We start from the raw sequence: 14,939 nt of genomic DNA, 5'->3' as shown, positions 1-14,939 counted from the left end.
TAACCACAAAGGGGAATTAGAGTGGCTATACTAACTTCAGGTAAAATAGATTTTAAAATAAACAACGGGGGTCCAGCATTGTGGTACAGAGGGTGAAGCCACCACCTACAACACCTGCATACCATATGAGCTCCGGTTAGAGTCCTGGCTGCTCCAACCCTGACCAAGCTCTCTAAAGATGTGCCTAAGAAAGCAGCAGAAGGTTGCCAAAGTGCCTGGGACTTGACCACCCAAATGGGAGACTCTTTAAAGAGACAAAGGTTGAATCAGTTGGTCTCCAAGACCTATAAGTTTCTCACATTCTGAAACTTTATATTAAATCCAATTTGTTTTATGCATGTAACTGCTTCCTGTTGTCTTTCTTTTTTAAAAAAATATTTATTGTATTTATTTGAAAGTCAGAGTTATAGAGAGAGAGGGAGAAACAGAGAGAGAGAGATCTTTCATTTGCTGGTTCACTTCCCAAATGGCCACAATGGTCATGGCCCTGGCAGGCTGAAGCCAGGAGCTAGGAGCTTCATCTGGGTCTCCCACATTGGTAAAGAGACCCAAGCACTTGGGTCATCCTCTGCTGCTTTCCCAGTCACATTAGCAGAGAGCTAGATAAGAAGTGGAGAAACCAAAACTCAGACAGGTGCCTATATGGGATGCTGGCATCCCAGTCAGCAGCTTTACCTGGTATACCCCAGTGCCAGCCCCATTGCCACTTTCCTCTTCTTTTCCCCTTTCCTTTCTCTTTACCCTTCCCCTTCTTCTTTTTTTTTTTTTAACCAAATCCTTTACTGAGTTACTGTTACTTCTGAACTCAGAATTAAACAACCATTTTAAAACTCCATTACAATGCATATCAATAATTGTTCTAAATGTACTTGCTAGGCTTTAATGCACAAAGCACAGCACAAAATAATATAATTGAGATGATTGAATCCTGGACTCAGCCTCCAAACATCAGACTGATATAAACTCAAAAAAATAAATCAATGCAGAAGGAAGTCCTACCGAATATTTTAGAAAAGTCTTAAGACAGTAGAGAGCATTCAGGCCTTGAAGAGTGAATAAGCATTTGGTCGGTGGATGCAAGGACACTCTAGGCTGTGAAAAACTATGTGAACAAAAATACAGAGGGGACTGGTATCATGGTACAGTGGGTTAAGCCCCTGCCTGCAACACCTGCATCCCATATGTTTACCGGTTCGGGTCCCAGCTGCTCCCCTTCCAAACCAGCTCATTATTAATGCACCTGAGAAAGTGGTAGAGGATGGCCCAAGGGCATGGGCCACCGCACTGAGTGGAGTTCCAGGTTCCTGGCTTATGCCTGGTCCTGCCCCAGACTTGAAACTATTTGGGAAGTGAACAAGCAGATGGAGGATCTCTCGATCTCTCTCTCTCTCTGTCACTGTGCCTTTCAAGTAAATTAAATATTTAAAAAAACACAGAGAAAGTCTGTTCTTGATGTAATTCCCCTATGGATCTCGACTATACAATAACCAATCTAATTTCAGTTATCATAAATATCTGATCATAAATTATATTCCTTTAAGAATAGTCTATAATCAGTATGTCCTATCTCTGTCCTTCAATTCAGATGACTTGTGGGGGCTTTATTGCTTTCATACTCACACTGCTTCACTTAATGGCTACCAGGAAGCTCAATTCTTTGTGGTTTTCTGTGGATTAATAAAGTAATAAATTTTTTTCTTTGAAGTGAAAATTTTATAGTGCCTCAGGAAGCAATCTAAATGTAAAATAAGGAAGCATTCTAATCTTCTTCATAGCCTCAATAAAAATATATAATAAGAGATTCCCCTGAGGATTTTGCATTCAAGATTTTAAAAAACTACTAGACTTTTTATTGAAAGTAGTTTTAAATTTCCAGAAAAATTGAAAAGAAAGTGCAAAGAATTCACGTATACTTCTCCCCTGTCTTGTTTCTTTATTATTAATAAACATCTTGCATTAATGTGATAATTTTGAATTACAAGTGATGAACCAATCCTGATACATTATTATGAGCTAAAATTCAGTTTACATTAGGATTCACTCTGTGTTATATAGTTCTATGTTTTTGGTAGATCATAGCATCATGTATCTATCATTATAGTGTCATACAGACTAGTTTAGTCTTCCTAAAATTCTATGCTTCACCTATTCATCCCTCACTCTCTCTCTCTGAATCTCTGGAAACTACTGTTTTACTGTCTTCATAGTTGTGCATTTCCAAGACTGTCATAAAGGCTACAGTATGTTCAGATTACCTGCTTTCAGTTAGTAATATGCATCTATAGTTCCTCCAAGTCTTCTTGTGACTTGATCGCTTAATTCTTGCTATCACTAATTAATATCCCACTGAATGGATATAACATAGACTGGTTATCCATTTGCCAACTGACGAATATCTTAACTGTTTCCAAATTTTGGCAATTTTGAATAGGGCTGGTATAAATATTAATGTGAAAGGGTTTTTAAATAACTTTCAACTTATTTGTGTTAATTCCAAGAATTGAGATTGCTGAATAATATGGAAAAATATGTTTACTTTTTCATGAAACTGTCAAATTGTTTTTCCAAGTGGGTATACCATTTTTATTCCTACCAGCAAACAATGAGAATTTCTGTTGTTCCCAGTTTAGGATTTTCTAATAAAAACTACTTTTAATATTGAATTATGTGATTTTATTGGCCATTATGGTTGATTCTATATCTAGTTAATAGATGGTAGGAGTGTAAATCAGATTGTGGATTTTTTTATTGCCCCTGTGACTTTATGCTATGATTCCTGGAGAACGTGATATGTCCTTTCAAAAATCCATTGGGAGAGGCCGGCGCCGTGGCTTAACAGGCTAATCCTCCGCCTTGCAGCTCCGGCATACCAGGTTCTAGTCCCGGTTGGGGTGCCGGATTCTATCCCAGTTGCCCTTCTTCCAGGCCAGCTCTCTGCTATGGCTCGGGAAGGCAGTGGAGGATGGCCCGAGTCCTTGGGCCCTCACCCGCATGGGAGACCAGGAGAAGCACCTGGCTCCTGGCTTCGGATCAGCACGATGCACCAGCCGCAGCAGCCATTGGAGGGTGAACCAACAGCAAAAAGGAAGACCTTTCTCTCTGTCTCTCTCTCTCACTATCCACTCTGCCTGTCAAAAAAAAAAATCCATTGGTACCCAAACCCACCTTAATAGGAAAAAATGAGTTTCTACAAGATTAGATTTTTGTGTGTAATGAAACTGAACTTGAATATGTGTTTTTCAATTCAGTTGAAACCTTCTCAGTTATGTTTACCCACTGACCAACTTCACATGATCAAGTATAGAGGTACCACACATGAAATTTCTGTAATTTGCACAGCTTCTGGTATCATTGTTAGCTCAGTTTTCACTTGTCATTGATTTTGCTCATTGTTTCCTCAACAAGCATTGGTTAAATACCATAGGTCATTATTGGTGTTTTTATATCTGGAGACCCTGTCTTTCCAATTAGATTGCCAACTATTTGAGGTTAATGATCTGATTAATCACTTGCATAACCTCATCTCTAGTATCTGGTCTGACATCTTACTGTTTTACTTAGCGGTCTTTTGGTTGCAAGAAGAGAGACTCAATAAATGTAGCTCAGATGAAAGGTTTGGGATGGGTTAAAGATATAACGGGGTCTGAAAAAAAAAGTAAAGGACAAGAACTGAAAGATAGCAGGGACTTTCAGGAACTGGAACTACAAGAGGAGTGTAGTAGTTACAATTGCAAACTCTGGAGTTAAGCCAACTGGACTCAAATACTGGTTTTGCCACTTTTAAGCTGTGTGATTTTATGCAACCCACTGAACAATCTGTGCTTGTATATTCTCATCCATCAGAGGATAATAATCATGGTTCCATTGTGAAAATTAAGTGAATGAATATAGGTAAAAAACTAAGAAGAGTGGCTGGCACATAAATGCTTTTTTGTCATTATGTTCAATTGCCAAGGCAAAACTCTCTCTCTCCCCTTCCTCTGTCTCTCACACTCATTCTGTATCTTTTCTTGATATGTCTCTCTTGCCATCTATGGATCTACCCTGTTCTTTTTCTGTAAAACCAGTTTCCTCTGTCTCTACTCTAAATTATTTTATGTTCCCTCAGAATTTGAGCTTGAATGTTATCCTTTGGCTTACTATACTATGAACCCTTGGCTGTGCAGTGTAGTGGTTAAATTGCATGGGTTTTGATCTCAGCACTGACACAATCCATGTTTCTCTGTGATTCCATTTCCTCACTTGCTGAATGATGCTGATAATAATAGAATCTACTCAGACTGTTTTGAGGATTGAATGAGTTATTTTTTAACCTGGTATATATAGCAAGTGCTCCATGAGCATTTACTGTCATTATTATGGTAATTCTCAAGGCATCCTTTTGACTTTTGCTCCTGTTGTTAACTGCTTCAGAGTATAGTTCGGCTTAATTAATCTTTTGTAGACTGAGAGTCACAAACCACAAACCAATGACAACCCTAGGAATAGTTTTCTCTTATTTATGGTCCAGTCAACTATGACCAGAGAAATGTGGTAAAATAATATAAAGCATGATTATTGTCACTGATGAGACTGCAAGAATGGGCCATTTATATTTCCTTTAGTGTGTGAACAGGTAAATGCTGTAAATATGTCTGAGACTTGCACATTGTGTTCAATAATTATTGCTGATACTGAGTGAGCTGGACATGTAATGCAGTTGTAAATTGAATTGAGTAGTATGGGACACAGAGATCCCCCTGGAAACACACTTTATTAAGTTTTTATTTATTTGAAAGAGCAACAGAGAGAAAGACAAAGAAAAAGATGAAAGGGATCTTCCATCCCCTGGTTCACTCTCCAAAATGTTAAACAGCCAGGTCTGGGCCAGGAAACAAGAATTCCATGCCAGTCTCCGGTATGGGTGGCAGGAGTCCAAGTACGTGGGTCAACATTCCCTGCCTTCCCAGGTTCATTAGCAGTGAGTGGGATCAGAAGCAAATCAGATGAGACTCAGAACAGCAGTCCAATATGGCATATGGGTGTCAGAAGTGGTGGCTTAACCTGTTGCACTATAATGTCAGCCATTTCCTGAAGATATTTTGAAGTTAAATTCTAGAACCAGAGAATGTCAGTGCGGGCTAGGATCTTACACAAACCTTAGAAGTACAACCTCGTCTCTCCCAACATCTCTACATCATGTTAAACAGCTTGGAAATCTGAAACCCAGAAATTCAACATGATAGTCTAAAACATAGAGTGAATTGTTGAGAAATCTTAAATATGCCAGAATTGTTGTTCCACCATTTAACTCAACATTGCATTCAAATACTTTCATAAAATCATTGTCTCCATATCTTACATGCTATTTGCTACCTCAGTTTGTCAATCCTGTGACCAAGACTTAACCCAATGACTACCCTTATTTAAGTTTCTGTATTCCTTCACTTTGGTTTCTACCTATATATGACACTTTGAAATATAATGTTTTGAATTTTTCAAAACATAAACCCCATCACATCAAGAAACTACAATCAGAAACATTGAAAAAAGCAGTTTATCACACAGTCTCAGCTGTAACTTAACTTCACTGTACAGGGTACCTGTGTGCTATATATTGTTATATTCACAAAAATGATTGAAATTATGAAGGAAAACTTAAAGCTTTCTCTATTTCAAACCATTGCATCTTGACAAAATGTCCCAGCTTTGAGATTCTGTAATCTCAGCCATCATCTGATAAAAGACAGCATAACATTATCATTTCATTATTATCACTTACTTCATATCACGTATTTCATTATTATCACTTATTCTCATCAATAAATTTGTGACACTGGGGACAGGATTGTCACCTGCAGTACCACAGCCCATATTGGAGCACCCGTCACAGTATTGGCTGCTCCACTTCTGATCCAGCTCCCTGTAAATGTGCCTGGGAAAGCAACAGAATATGACCCACGTGCTTGGGCCCCTGCCATGCATTTGGGAGACCTGGATGGGGTTCCTGGCTCCTGACTTCAGCCTGGCCCAGAGCTGGCCACTGCAGCCATTGGGGGAATAAAACAGAGGATGTAATATGTCTTTATTCTCTGCGTCTCCCTCTTTCTCTCTGGCACTCTGCCTTTCAAATAAATAAAATATTTTTCAAAACAATCAAAATTTTCACATTGAAGATATTAAACTCAGTGTGGTTCACGTAAGATAGTATAACCATGTGATATATAAGGCTGAAATAAGTATAATAAACTCTTTCTCAAATAAAACTTTTTTGGATCTCTCAAAAATCCTTGTGTATTTCTGCTTCCACATTTTTGCTTATCCCAATATATTAGCCATATGCTTTTTCCCTTACTCTCTATTTCTTCATATCTGGATTAGCAAATCTTCCCTTACTATTTGAAAAGGGTAAGCTATAGCATCCCTTAAAGAACAACTTCTGAAAATTTTTTGGTCTTCAATAAAGTGTCATTACATTAAAATTATATTAAATGTAAACAAGTCTCTGATTGATTTACAGAAAACGAGACTCCTTGGCTTGACATTAAAAGGTTCCACACAATGGTTCCAAATCATTATTCCAAACTTATCACACAGAACTCTCCTCCATGAATGTGTCACTCAAGTGAGAAAGGCTTACTTGTTTCCATTTTTAAATGTCTTGCACATTCCAGTCTCTCTAATGGTACCTCACTTACAATGCCTCCCTGCCTCTCACTGCAGATTTTACCCATCCAAATCGCACTGGTTGTCACAGGATTTTGGCAAAGGAGAAAACCATGTGAATTGGCTGTTAAAACAGAAATTCTTCTAGAGTAGGAGAAAAGACATTAAATGAACCTTGAAGCCAAAATAAAATTTGAAGAAGTGGAGAGGGGGAAAAAGCATCTGGTTTGGCTATTAAGAGGGAAAAGTGTGTGAATAGAAATGCACAAGAATGTTTGAAAGATGAGTAAACTCATTTTGCTAGTGAGAAAAAAATGAGGATCTAAAATGAATTTATTAATTATGCAAACCTTGCCTCTTTGCCCAAGCCGTCTGAGGTAGGGCAGAGTATTGGGAACAGGAAAGAAAATATAGATTTTAGCAATATGTAAAGGTAGAGTCAATGGGAATACTTAATCAAAAAGTTTAAACCAGGAAATGCAGTGACCATAGTTTTGCATTTAGAAATACTGCTGTTCCAGTAATGTGGAAAACACAATGATGAAAAGTGGGATGCCCAGTTAGGAAACCACTGTAGCAGTCGAAGTGTACTAATGAAGGCCTAGCCTTGCCTGGGATAGTGAACGGGATGGGGATGAGGGAATGTAAATTTTAAAAAGTAGAGAAACTTGGAGAATGAGATGCCATTGCTAAAAAAAAAAAAAAAAAAAGGAAGTTCCTTCCAAAAGAGGAGCAATCTGGGAAATGACAGGAATTAGTTTCGGCCAGTGTAAAAAGGTTGTATGTCTGTGTGTGTGCATGCTGTATAAAGGGATTTTTCATAAGATAAACAAGGTGCATATTAAATTTTATAATATCTCACTCCAAAAGAGATTGGTAAAGGGAGTTTAGGAAGAGCTTCTGTAAAAGGAGGAAGGGCTAGGAAAATTAGTTTATCTTTCAATTTATAAAAACAGAGCAAATGAAAGCATTTGCTTTTTAGATGTATTAAGATATAGGATCTGAAGGTGAAATTTTCTTAAAGATAGGTTGAGAAACCGAAATCACAGCTAAGGTGAGAGGTTGGGAGTAGAGATACAGATTTGAGAGTTATTTCTACAGAGGAAGTATTTGAAGCCTTGGCACTTCACCAAGAGAAAGCACAAAGGACCAATATTGAGTTTGGGGAATTACCTGCACCTATGGAGTGAGCAAGGAAAATAACAAGGAGCAGAAAATAGCCCCAAATCCACCAAATAGATGCAAGAAAGGGAGACTAAGCAGCAATGTTTGTTAAATGTTGAAGAAGATGCCTGTTGTGTTTGGGTTTCCTCATTAGGGCTGGTGATTAGGAAATCATTGATTGATTTTGAAACAACTAATTCTGTAAAGCCACAGGAAATTATGACTGAATGTAGCAAATGATGAAATGGAAAGTTTATTAAAGAAAAGAACTAGGGGAGTAATGGATCATATAAAACAGTTTCCTTCCCTACCCCAAAAAACAATCTAATTATTTGCATTCTAAAAATATTTATAGGGGGCCCAGTGTTGTGCATAGCAGGTAAAGCCACTTCCTGCAACACTGGTATTCCATATGGGCATCAGTTCACATCCCAGCTTCTCCAATTCTGAACCAGCTTCCTGTTACTGTGCCGAGGAAAGCAACAGAAGGCGGCCCAAGTACTGAGGCCCTGGCTGCCCACATGTCAGACCCAGATGTGGTAGATGGGGTTCCAGCATCCTGGTTTTAGATGGGCCCAGCTCAGGGTGCTGCAGCCATTGTGGAAAGTGATTCTGCAGATGAAATCTCTCTCTCTCTCTCTCTCTCTCTCTCTCTCTCTCTTTCCCCTTCTGTAAGCCTACATTTCAAATAAACAAACAAATCTTTAAAAAAAAACTGTTTATATTCTGTAAACATCTGAGTTTCCTGTAACAAGTTTCAAACATTTTATGCTTAATTTTTAACAATAATGTAAATTCATTGTATTACAGTAGGCTAAGTGAAAATAACATTAGTTATGCTCACACATAATTTATATAAAAAATCTATAGAGGGACCGGCGCTGTGGTGTAACTGGTAAAGCCGCCGCTTGCAGTGCTGGCGCCCCCTATGGGCACCTGCGTGAGTCCTGGCTGCTCCAATTCCGATCCAGCTCTCTGCTATGGCCTGGGTAAGCAGTAGAGGATGGCCCAAGTGTTTGGGCCCCTACACCTGCATGGGAAACCCGGAAGAAGCTACTGGCTCCTGACTTCAGGTCAGCGCAGCTGCAGCCATTGCGGCCATCTGGGGACTGAACCAGTGGATGGAAGACCTTTCTCTCTCTCTCTCTCTGCCTCTGCCTCTCTGCAACTATGCATTTCGGGTCACATAAATAAGACCAAGTGTCTGCTAATAATAACTGATAGAATTAAAAAGGAGAGAATGATCCAACACGGGAAGCAGGACACACAGCAGACTCATAGAACGACAAATGCCCTAAACAGCACTCTGGCCTCAGAATCAGCCCTTAAGGCATTCAGATCTGGCTAAATAGCCCATGAGAGTTTCTCAGGCATGGAAAGCCAAGACACTATGGCAAAAAATGACCTAAATGAAAGATCTCTGTGAGTGAGATCCCAGTGGAAAGAAAGGGCCATCTCTGTAAGGAGGAGAGAACTTCCACTTTGATTATGGTTTTGTCTAAATAATGTCAGAGTTTGTGAACTCAAGAGGCTTCCATAGCCTTGGCAGCTCATGACAAGAGCCTTGGGTGATCACTGACATCATAAATAAGAGTGTCAATTGTTAAATCAACAACAGGAGTCATTGTGTACTTGCTTCCCATGTAGGACCTCTGTCCTTAATGAGTTGTACCATGAGAATTAATGGTAAAAATTGTCTTCAAGGGAGGAGAGAACTTCCACTTTGACTATGACCCTAGCGGAATAAGATCAAAGTCAGCGAACTCTAAAGGCTTCCATAGCCCTGGCAACTCATGACTAGAGCCTAGGGAAATTACTGACGCCATGAACAAGAGTGTCAAATTGTTAAGTCAGCAACAGAAGTCACTGTGTACTTACATCCCATGTGGGATCTGTCCTTAATGTGTTGTCTAATGTGCAGTGATGCTATAACTAGTACTGAAACAGTATTTTTACACTTTGTGTTTCTGCATGGGTACAAACTGATGAGATCTTTACTAATTATATACTGAATCGATCTTCTGTATATAAAGATAATTGGAAATGAAAAAAAAACACGTGTTAAATTGGAAATGGCATAGAAAATTAATTAATTTTTAAAAAAATATTATGTAGGATCTCTGTCTTTAATGTGCTGTACACTCTTATTTAATGCTATAACTAGTACTCCAACAGTATTTTTTTTTTTCACTTTGTGTTGCTATATGGGGGCAAACTGTTGAAATCGTTACCTAATATATACTAAACTGATCTTCTGTATATAAAGAGAATTGAAAATGAATCATGATGTGATTGGAAGGGGAGAGGGAGCGGGAAAGGGGAGGGTGTGGGTGGGAGGGAAGTTTTGGGAGGGGGAAGCCATTGTAACCCATAAGCTGTACTTTGGAAATTTATATTCATTAAATAAAAGTTTAATAAAAAATTGTCTTCAAACAGTACTTTATACTTTGTGTGTCTGTGTGGGTGCAAACTGTTAAAATCTTTACTTAGTATAGAGTTGATCTTCTGTATAAAAAGAAAATTAAGTCCAGCGCCATTGCTCACTTGGATAATCCTCCGACTGTGGCACTGGCACCCTGGGTTCTTTTTTTTTTTTTTTTCTGTTTTTTTTTTTTTTTTTTGACAGGCAGAGTGGACAGTGAGAGACAGAGACAGAGAGAAAGGTCTTCCTTTTGTCGTTGGTTCACCCTCCAATGGCCGCCGCGGTAGCGCGCTGCGGCCGGCGCACCGCGCTGATCCGATGGCAGGAGCCAGGTGTTTATCCTGGTCTCCCATGGGGTGCAGGGCCCAAGGGCTTGGGCCATCCTCCACTGCACTCCCTGGCCACAGCAGAGAGCTGGCCTGGAAGAGGGGCAACCGGGACAGGATCGGTGCCCCGACCGGGACTAGAACCCGGTGTGCCGGCGCCGCTAGGCGGAGGATTAGCCTATTGAGCCGCGGCGCCGGCTGCACCCTGGGTTCTAATCCCGATTGCTCCTCTTCCAGTCCAGCTCTCCACTGTGGCCCAGGAGGGCAGTGGAAGATGACCCAAATGCTTGGGTCCCTGCACCCACATGGGAGACCGGGAGGAAGCACCTGGCTCCTGGCTTCTGATCGGCGCAGCACCAGCCGTGGCGGCCACTAGGGGAATGAACCAACGGAAGGAAGACCTTTCTCTCTGTCTCTCTCTCACTGTCTATAACTCTCTCTCTCTCTCTCTTTCTCTATCTATCTCTCTCTCTCACTGTCTAACTCTGCCTGTCAAAAAAATAAATAAAATAAAATAAATAAAAAGAAAATTAAAAATGTATCTTGGGGTCGGCGCCGTGGCTCATTTGGTTAATCCTCCTCCTGCGGCGCTGCCATCCCATATGTTGCTCCTCTTCCAGTTCAGCTCTCTGTTGTGGCCCAGGAAGGCAGTGGAGGATGGACCAAGTGCTTCGCTCCTGGCTTCGGATCAATGGAAGGAAGACCTCTCTCTCTGTCTCTTTCTCTCAGTGTCTATAACTCTATCTGTCAAATAAATTTTAAAAAATGAATCATAATGAAGAATATGATGGGAGAGGGAGTAGGAGGTGGGACGGTTTGGGGGTAGGAAGGCAGGTTTGGGAGGAAGAACAGCTATAATCCAAAGGTTGTACTTATGACATTTATATTTATTAAATACAAGCTTTCTATAAAAAAAACTCTGCCTTTCAAAAATAAATAAATCTTTAAAAAAGTGTATAGAATGGCTATATAATAGCATGCATGCTTGTGTGTGTGTGTGTGCGTGTGTGTGTGTGTTGAGTGAGCATGTACATATGAGTATCCTCAAGAAATAATGAAATGTGTTTATTTACCTTTAGGCTTATGATATATTTTATTAAAATATTTTCTAGTGCTTCATGTCTTTATTAAGATCTTTGAATGCTTATAAGAACTGAGTCATCTGTTTATAAAATCTGAGAGATTTTTCTCTTCAACTATGTAACTTTCTGTATTTGTCTTTATGGTTTTTCACACTTTGGTTAAATAGATAACTATTATATCACAGTGAAATATTTTTTAAAGTAATAAGAAAAAGCCTGAGTATGGGCCTTCCACAAAAATTGTTCATTAAGTTCCCAGTTTAAATTTAATCTATCCCATAAATCCTTCATTCATCACCCAGTCCACATTTTGTCCTTTTTGTTTGACTCTTACATAACTTCTTCTAAAGTTTTCTCCAATAGTCCTCTGAATTTTAGTACTGTGCTTTCACCCATTTTCCAATCTCCCCATCCTCTCCATTAAGGCTATATGAAAGGAACCCAAATTTTACTAATTGCTGTATCCAAACACTTAACATAAATCTTGCACATAGTAGGAACTTAATAATTATTTATTTTATTTTTAAGCTAACCCAAAAACTTGCACATAAGTTCCATGCATTTTCATGGAATGCAGTCATTTTGCACAGTGTAGTAATGGCAAACAAAAGTCATTTGAAGAATTTTATTTTAATGTTGACAACTTTAGATTTTAGCTTACTAGGAATTTGAATGATAGTGGACTTTGAGAAGCCTGCATTATTATTGATCTTTTGGAAAATCTCCTCTTATATTTCCTAGCATTTTTATTTTATTTGTTATGGTAATTTCATTCTTAGCTTCTAAATATGCTTAATTAATTAACTTAACATCTCTGGTTCTCTACTCAGGACTAAATCATTTGCAGTCTTCTCCATTCACTCATGAGTAATTTTTCCAGACTAGTTAGAAAGAAATACAGACCAAATAGTGTGTCTAACGTCATTAGGCTTCACAAGCCAAAGAAATTTGTACTTGGGAAAGTCGATACAAATTCAAGGGCCTACTTTGTCCCTTTTTTCCACTGCCAGTGTGTCCCTAAAACATAGCTGTAGATCTACTACTAGGACCTAAGGTAAAGTTTTGAAAAGTTGATGAAAGAAGTGGAGAAAAGAAAAGTGAGGAAGGAAATAGTAAGTAAAGCACAATTCAGGTAGCAAGAAGAAATGCAAAGTTAGAAGGGAAAAGAAAAAGAAATGACCTTGGGAAGATAACGGTATATCTTTGCACTCAATTTGCCAATCTGTAGAATAGAGAGAAGAGATTTCAACTAAAAGGATCTCTGAAAGTGTTTCCAGTGTAGCTTTAAGGATTCCATGTCACAAAAGTGCAGTACTGGGGCTGGTGCTCTGGCGCAGCAGGTTAAAGCGCCGACCTGCAGTGCCAGCATCCCATAAGGACACTCGTTTGAGTTCTGGCTGCTCCACTTCCAATCCAGCTCCTTGCTAATGGACCTGGGAGATCAGTGGAAGATGGCCCAAGTGCTTTGCCCCTGTACCCGTGTGGGAGACCCGGAAGAAACTCCTGGCTCCTGGCTTCAAATTGGCTCAGCTCCAGCTGTTGCAGCCATTTGGGGAGTGAACCAACAGATGGAATACCTCTCTCTCTCTCTCTCTCTCTCTCTGTAACTCTTTCTTTCAAATAAATAAAATAAATCTTTTTTAAAAAATTGAAGTACGTGACAAATACCCTTCTGAATTTCTTAAGCAAATAAGTCTTTCTAAATATGTCTTGTTAATATCCCCTTCTCTCTATTTTCACATTGCTGATCCACTTAGTTCTCATCAGATTTACACTATTAGAACAGCCTCTTGGTAGATTGTTATGCCCCCAAGTTTAACCTTCCTAGGTTCATCCTTTGCACTGTTGCCAGACTGATTTTTCTGAAGCACATCTTGGAAAATGTTATTTTAGTGATCAAAATCTTTCAATGGTTCCCATTTACATTCAGTAAAATTTCCAGAGTTTTTAACCTTTCCCTTCAAAGCCCATAGGGTTACCACTCTACTAATGTGTTTAGTCTTCCCTGCATGTGTCTTGTGCTTTCCCACTTCCATATCTATACTCAGTGGTATTCCCTATGTCAGACAAGATCCTCCCTACAGTAAATCATTTCAGCTATTGGATTCCATATATATTTTAAGATTCAGTTCACATTCTTACCATACCCACGAAGCCTTCTATTATTTCCCAAATAAATATAATCCCTCCCTATACTGTACTCCATAGCACTACTTCTACATCTCTCTAATAGTATCCATTACATTCTTCAATATACCAAATCATTCATGTGCATTATGTTGTCCTTCAAGGAACTATACTTTAAATAAGGACATGGGCCATGTTTTCATCATTGCTGCTCTCATAGTGAGCATAGCCTAAAGGATCCTTCTGTTCTGCATAAAATATGTACACAAAGAAATTTAGGGGCCAGTGCTGTGGCATAGTAAGGTAAGCCTCTGCTTGCAGCACTGGCATCTTATATGAGCACCGGTTCATGTCCCAGTTGCTCCTCTTCACATCCAGCTCTCTTCTAAGGCCAGGGAAAGCAGTAGAGAATGGCTCAAATGCTTGGGCTCCCACACCCATGTGGGAGACCCAGAAGGAGTTCCTGGCTCCTGGCTTCACATCGGCCCAGCTCTAGCCATTGCAGCCATTTCAGGAGTGAACCCACAGATGGAAGACTTTCTCTTTATCTCTCCCTCTCTATGTCTATAACTCTACCTCTCAAATAAATAAATAAATAAATCTTAAAAAGGAAGTTTAAAAGTGATGGAAATTAGTCAAAACAAAGAACAGAAACAGTTCAAGTAAAAATCTGCCTACCAAGCTGTCACATAGCAGATGAGTTCTTTCTTCCTAGCACTACAAGGAGACAAAAATAAGACATGCCAAACTTATACAAAATCACCCATCTGTATCCTGGGAGTCCTAAAGAGTCAGCTAATGTGCTGAGAACTCATAGACAAGAAATTTAACAAGTTTATAAGACACTTGGAAAATGAATAAACAAGAGTGGAAAGTGAGTAGCAGTCCCATCAAAGTAAAGCAAGATGTTTCCTGACAGATACTCCCTAACAGGTAAAATCCAGAAGCCATGACAAATGATCTTTCAAGCCTGAAGTCAAATTAAACCGTAGGCAATCAGAAATGTACATACTAACCAAAGACACATTGTACCAGACAAACTTAATCACTTTAGCTTAGAACAAATTAGAGTAATTATCAAATGAAGGTCTTAATCAGATATCCCTGAATTTTAATAAAGGAGTCAACAGGCACTTTCTGGTTGTCCATGAGTATACAGCTGGCCTCAGGGAT

This window comes from Lepus europaeus, chromosome X (assembly GCF_033115175.1).
Source record: "Lepus europaeus isolate LE1 chromosome X, mLepTim1.pri, whole genome shotgun sequence".
NCBI classification, from domain to species: Eukaryota; Metazoa; Chordata; class Mammalia; order Lagomorpha; family Leporidae; genus Lepus; species Lepus europaeus.
The sequence above is the reverse complement of the archived record's forward strand: the minus strand, read 5'-3'. Positions refer to the sequence as shown.